This window comes from Oncorhynchus tshawytscha, linkage group LG27 (genome assembly GCF_018296145.1).
Source record: "Oncorhynchus tshawytscha isolate Ot180627B linkage group LG27, Otsh_v2.0, whole genome shotgun sequence".
Lineage (NCBI taxonomy): Eukaryota > Metazoa > Chordata > Actinopteri > Salmoniformes > Salmonidae > Oncorhynchus > Oncorhynchus tshawytscha.
In genome coordinates this window covers 8,869,958-8,877,358 of record NC_056455.1, presented here as the reverse complement: position 1 = coordinate 8,877,358, position 7,401 = coordinate 8,869,958, and positions in this window count along the sequence as shown.

Sequence of the window (7,401 nt, the reverse complement as noted above, 5' to 3'; positions counted from 1 at the left end):
TATGATGGTGTAATAGCTGTATGTAGTTTGTGACCACTGAAACTGATCTGGGCAAACTGTAACATGCTTTTGAAAGCCTCTGCTTATGTGACCATTTGTGGCATTAGCTTGACAAAGCTGAAACTATTGTATGCTTGTCTGGTTTAGCTAGCAGTACTGTATATGGTTTTCAGTAACTCACAGGTTTGGCTTCTCCTTTTTGCAGAGATGTTCCCTGAATCTCAGTGTAGCCCAACCAATATATTTCAATAACATGGAATCAAGGTTGCTCATACTGTATCTCTACCCTAATCTGATTTTTCTGTCACATTTTACAAGTAATATCAGTCCATACATGTATAAATTGCCTATTTCAAACTATCTGCTATAGACACACCTCAACACATGAAGACACGTGCAGTGTGTGTCTGATAACCATGTGCAGTGTGTGTCTGATAACCATGTGCAGTGTGTGTCTGATAACCATGTGCAGTGTGTGTCTGATAACCATGTGCAGTGTGTGTCTGATAACCATGTGCAGTGTGTGTCTGATAACCATGTGCAGTGTGTGTCTGATAACCATGTGCAGTGTGTGTCTGATAACCATGTGCAGTGTGTGTCTGATAACCATGTGCAGTGTGTGTCTGATAACCATGTGCAGTGCAGTAGAGTTATCATTTTCATCTTCCTCCAGTCAGAGGTCACACGGAGCGATGGAGCATGGCAGGATGTGGGTGAACATCTCTGCTGCCTTTACCAGAGAACGGCTTTCGTCTTCGCTTTTTTACTCTCTCACTTTCTTTCTCTCTCTTCTTGTGTCTGCTTTGCAACAACCCACGCAGCTTGAGCTCAGAGAGAGAAAACATCCTGTCCTCTGGAAAAATTTAAGTCTGTTGAAAAGATGATTGAAACATCAGCACTGGGCATCCTGCCGTGCATCTACAGAGCTACTGTAGCCCACCGTGTGTACATTCTGGTGAGCGATAGCTCTATCTCTCTCTTCCCAACTGATTCAGACCTGTTTCAGTGATATACACATTCTGCTGCCAGAACACTGTAATGTACTGTTAATGAAGCAGTGTGTGTGGGAGAGACAGGCTGCTGAGCTTCATACTCCTAGCGTGCCTCAATCTGTCCCTCATCATTGACTCACCTCTCTCTCTCTCTCTCTCTCTCTCTCTCTCTCTGTCCCATCATTCCTTCCCTATTAGACAGTGTTCAGGATAGGAGAGCTGAACTGGGACCAGCCAACCAGCCAAGCAGTGGGGGTGGGGAGACAGGCCGCTGAGCTTCATACTCCTAGCGTGCCTCAATCTGTCTCTCATCATTGACTCACCTGGGACCAGCCATTCTAGTTTGATTACAGTTTTTCTCAATTGCTAAAACACAATATCTGAAACCTTGCTCCATTTCCTGAAAGCATTCAACACAAAACCTCATCTTCAAGCACTATTTACATAACCTCTGACTCCTCGTGCAAAATGAAACATTCGCCTCAAAACAGTTTTACCTGTTTTCAAAATCAAACACTGCTCTCAAATCATAAACAAAGTGATCAAAATGATATACACTCTCAAGCAGTCAGTAAACAATACACCGAAAAATAGAAAACACATTGTTCAAAACATACAATCCTCAGGGAGAAGTACATTTTTAATCTAAAAACATATTCATATTTTTCCGTCATTGTCTTTTGATGAACGAAAACAGGTTCTTATCATAGTAGCTCAAAATAGATCAGAAATTACTGCTCTGCTTTGCTCTTTGCAATTTAGTTTATTGTTCTTCCTCCTCCTTGTACCCCTATTTTTACAGTACTGTACCCTGCATCTCACAAACTTGTCCTTTGTCTCTGTGATACTGTAATTCTTGTTCTTTGTTGATATGAACCTGCAACCTGTCAAAATCTATTGAGCAGTCAGTACTGTTTATAAATGGAAAGCACAATGTTCAGGGCCATACAATGTGTCCATTGTACAGTATACAGCCTACAATGCACTGTACTACAGTATACAACACTAAAAGGGACAAAAATCAAAGGAGTAAACATGTGATCAATGTGCTTCTTCTTGTCTTTGGTCTGGGTCAGGCCAGAGCACTTCGTCGACATCACAAGCAATATTGTCCCTCCTGAGGCAACGGGGGGAAGAAGCCTCTTGTGTGCCGTATCCAGCCCTGACATGATTCCTCACCTATGTCACCACAGGCTAAATCCATGGCTTGCAGCAGGTTTACTCTGGTGTAGGGTTGTCTATCATACACTTTCCATCTCCAAGAGGAGAAAAACTCTTCAATCAGATTCAGGAAAGACGAGTATGGAGGGAGGTCCAAGTTCATAAACTGTCCATTGATGTTAAACCATTCCCTTACCTGAGCAGCTCGGTGGAAACTGACATTGTCCCACACTATCACATAGGTGGGAATGGGATTCTCATTTAGCTCTTGACCCTGCTGCTCTTGAACCTGCTGCTCAAATAAAATATATCTTAGATTGGCAATAAATCTTAGAAGGTGCTGGGTGTTATATGGCCCGAGTGTAACATGGTGATGTAGAACACCATGGTTGCTGATAGCAGCAAAGATTGTGACATTGCCACCTCGTTGACCAGGGACTTCAACAATGGCCCGCTGTCCAATCATGTTTTGGCCTCTCCTTCTCTTTGTTAGATTGAAGCCTGCTGCATTGACAAAGATGAACTCATGGGGTCTGTCCAAGGAATCCAAGTCAAATATTGTCTGTGTAGAAATACAATATACTGTATGTTGGATTTTGTAAGTCGTACAGAGACAGTGCTATACTGTAGAGTACAATTAGGCTTCTGATTCACAGACATTGTCACGTTCTGACCTTTATTTCCTTTGTTTTGTCATTATTTAGTATGGTCAGGGCGTGAGTTGGGGTGGGCAGTCTAAGTTTGTTTTTCTATGATTTGGGTATTTCTATGTTTCGGCCTAGTATGGTTCTCAATCAGAGGCAGGTGTCATTAGTTGTCTCTGATTGAGAATCATACTTAGGTAGCCTGGGTTGCACTGTTTGTTGGTGGATGATTGTCTATGTTGATGGTTGTTTCAGCGCAGCTCGCATTAGCGTCACGGTTGTTATTTCGTTTATTGTTTTTGTATAGTGTTTCAGTGTTCAGTGTTTTCTTTATTAAAATTCATGATGAACACATACCACGCCGCATTTTGGTCCTCCGATCCTTCTCGCCTCTCCTCTTCAGATGAAGAGGAGGATGACCGTGACATACATTGTATGTACTGAAGAGTAATGTCATTCACATAGTATGTGTTAGTACTGTAGACAATCTGGATTACAGTAAATGTTTCTGAATGTACACTTACTTGCACATACTGAGCTTGCAGTTCTTTCACCCTTGGTGAGTTGCGCTCAAAAGGTACTCTGTATACTTGTTTCATTCGCATCCTGTTACGATGGAGGACACGGTCAATTGTGGAAATGCTCACACTGTCAATTCCCTGGAAGTGTGTGTTGTCTTGTATCACTCGTTCCTGGATTTCTCTGAGTCTTATTGCATTATCTTGAAGGACCATGCCAACTATAACGGCCTCTTTCTCCCGAGTGAATATAGCTGTCCTTCCACCTGCAATTCCACAAAAAGTAGTTGTGCAGTTACAAAACATATTCATGCAGTACAATACATACAGTGATTAACTTTACAAAGGTCTATTGAAACAGCTGCATATAGTGTAGTACAGTAAATTTGCAATTACAAAAATACACTAGTATCCTGTACCTGTTCTCTTCTCTGAATGTCCTTACTATGGTGGACACAGAAAATCGGCTCAAATTGGGTTCCACTCTAAGTCCTGCTTCCCTCATTGTCAGTCCATGGACAAGAACATGGTCTATAACTGTTGCTCGAATTTCATCAGATATTTCCTCTCTTTGTCTTCCTCTTCGTCCTCCTCTTCCTCTTTCTTGCCCTCCTCCTCTTCCTCCTTGTCGCCCACCTCGCATACTGTAACGTTTGTCGTCTTCCTCTGAGGAGTAAGAGAGGTCGGACCAATTTGCAGCGTGGTAAGTGTTCATTTTAATAAGACAAACTGAACACTACAAAATTACAAAGTGAAACAAATGAAACGGTCCCGTGTGGAAACAAACACTAACACCGAAAATAATCACCCACAACTCAAAGTGAAACCAGGCTACCTAAATATGGTTCTCAATCAGGGACAACGATAAACAGCTGCCTCTGATTGAGAACCATACCAGGCCAAACACAGAAATCCCAAAACATAGAAAAAGGAACATAGACAACCCACCCAACTCACGCCCTGACCATACTAAAACAAAGACATAATAAAAGAACTAAGGTCAGAACGTGACACATACGCACTCGTCCTCGTCCTCTCACATTGTTTCTTCTATCCATTCTCAGACTTTCTCCTTCCCACCTTCATCACCCTGTTTGCTCTCTGAACTGGCTTATATTGGTTGTGTCGCATCATTTGAAACAGGTTAAATCAATTTTGAGTAGTTGTGTTCAATCAATGACATGTGTTCTCTATTTGCATTTGATTGTTGCCACTTGTGTTTACCAGTATGGATGACATGTGCATTAGTGAGACCTGCAAATTGTGTTTTACCATGTGAAATGGTTTAAGGTATTGACAACAGACTGCATATTAGCTAAATGAGTCCAGGCAACTGAGAACTTTGTTCAGCCAATGGGTTTTAGTGTTTTAGCAATTCAGAAAAACTGTAACAGTGATGATCCATAGAGTCGGCCTGTTTCTCCTGTTGGTATACTATTGTAGGTGTGAAGAAATAACATTATTCACGCTTATGGATGCCGCTCCCAGGCTAGCAAACAGGGGTGTTAGCTTTGGCCGGGGTTCAACTCGGAGAGATGCTAGCAATTAGGAGTGTATATACGCCCTGGGGAAAGGCTTGATAGATGAGGGCTATTTGGGTCTGCCGGAGGAAAATAAATAGTTTCATCCCATTTAGACAGAGGGGTGTGGGGTTTGCACTAATTCAACCCAAACAGTAGTCTACCATGATAGCTGAAGGAGTTCCCCCTTTTTGGTCACCAAGGAAGTGAATTAGACTGGAACAAAGAGAGTACTTTTAGCAGTTAATGACCAAAGTAATTCATTAAACATATTTTACCTTGAAGCAAAACAGGAACTCTCCAGGCCTAAGGTTAGATGCCAATCAAAAACAAGTTGGTATCTATTTGTAAGCTCAGTGCATAAATATTATAAAGTACCTATGTATATCTGTAAGTTTGTGAGGCAGTTGGAACGCATGTGAAACCTGAGTTTTTCCATGGAAACTCAAATGAAAACATTACATTATCAGCTGGTGATTTCAAAAAAATGAAGTGATACTGAAGTGATACAAAACAGAAACCAAACCCAGTTCAATTTGGAAGGTGTAAATATGTCACATCCATCAGATTGCATTGTGAATGTGTCAGCTCTCACCTAGCATTAGAATCTAAATGGGAACACACAGAAATGCAAACAAGTCCCTCCCTTGCCCTCCATTTGGCAAATCAGACCATAACTCCATCCTCCTGCTTCCTACTTACGAGCAAAAACTGAAACAGGAAGTACCTGTGACACGCTCAATATGGAAGTAAAGCACACTTCCGAAACCCGCTGGTCCCCGTACCAATCATCGGGTGCAATTTGAACACTTTGCCATGGACACAAGTGTGATAGCTCAGTTTCAAGGGTGTTTATTAAATCAATAAAGAAAAGAAAATAATAGCTCTTCTCCAGGAGACCTCCTCCGGGTTACTGTCTTCTGGGCTCTGGTGTATTTCTGTCTCCTTTGAGGGGAGAAATGGATCCTCCTTGGTTCTAGCAGACGACTATATGGGAGCAACCTCTCTCCCTGACATACCTCGGCGTGCCGCCCTTCTGGCAGCTTTATGGGACTAGCTCCCAGGTGATTCCCTTGCAGACCGCCTCCCGTAGGGAAATGGCCTCGGGATATCGGGTGGCATAATCTACTTTTACCAGGATGTACCGGAGATGTAAAGGGCCATTTTTACCATTTTTACCCCACTATGTCCCTGGCAAAGTGTTCAAATTCCACCCGATGATTGGTACGGGGACCAGCGGGTTTCGGAAGTGTGCTTTTGGGACAGGGATTTGACACTCCGGGCAGCTATGGCAATAGTCTTCCACGACTCACCTCATCCCAGGCCAGTGGAACCAGGCGGCAATTCTTTCCCGGGTCTTCTCCATTCCCAGGTGTGCCACCAACAGATGGGTGTGGGCCAGCTGAAAACAGTTCCCACGAATCGTTGGGGCAACAACAGCACCTCTCAAAGTTCCCCATGTTGTTGTGACACTTGATACAAAAGGTTATTCTTGATTTGGAAATGGTATGATATGATATCGCCAGTCACCCAACCCGGAAGTAGCTGGCCATCCATCACTATCACATGGGTGGTCCCGAACATGGTGGTCCCGAACTGTCCCCTCAGTTGGCCCATGGCTGGTGTCTAGGCTGGTCCCTCGAAAATGATGAGGGTGAGAATGAGTTCCTCTTCTGGTTGTTCACTGGGGGAGATTGGTTCCGGTGCCCCCTCGGACTTGGACTAAAGACCCATAGATGTGGGTTTGGCAACCGCTTGGTTCCGGGCCACGCAGGCGACGGGCTATCCTCGCTCTTGTCTCCTGCCGGCTTATACCTTTTTTCCCAGTTCGTGCCTCCGCAGTGCCGCGAACAGAGGAAAATCTCATCCCACAAGGAGGGGTCCCGGCAATTCGGGTACGACACCCACCATCATCCAGCAGTTCCCTTGTGCCATCACAATGTTGGCCTGCACGGTCAGATAACGCTTGGTGCCGCCGTGGACACAAGAGATGGACATCTCCTCGCTACGTTCGGTCTACTTGGCCAGCAGGTGCGTGTTTCCGAGCGTAACCATACTCCCGGAGTCCAACAGAGCTCGGGTGTCGTGTCCGTCGACTTTCACTGGGACCATGGGTGCCGGTGGTTCGCGGTGGGCCCAACATGAGGTGACGTAGTTTACTACGTGACCTGTCTCATCTCCGGGGCTTGCTGATGGCACCGACTCCTCTCAACCCGGGCAATTCCATGCGAGGTATCCAGGGCGCCACACTCAAAATGCCTCCTTTGGTCTCCATCCACCAGGAGGTCCTCCAAGGTCTGGGACGTGCGTATACTCGTCTCCCTCTTCATGTCATGGGGTAGCACCCATAAGAAGTGATCCATGACCACTTTGTCTATGATGGAGAGGGTGAATACGTTGGTTAGGAGCCATGCCCTAGTGATGCGTAGTAGGTTGCTCATTGGGGGGGGGGGAATTGGCCATGAACCTTCAGTCGTGGACCAGTTGGGCCCGATGGGCCAGGCTGTACGCGTGGCTGCTGAGTATCTTCCATTTGAGACCATAGCAAGCTAGCCCACCTTGCATT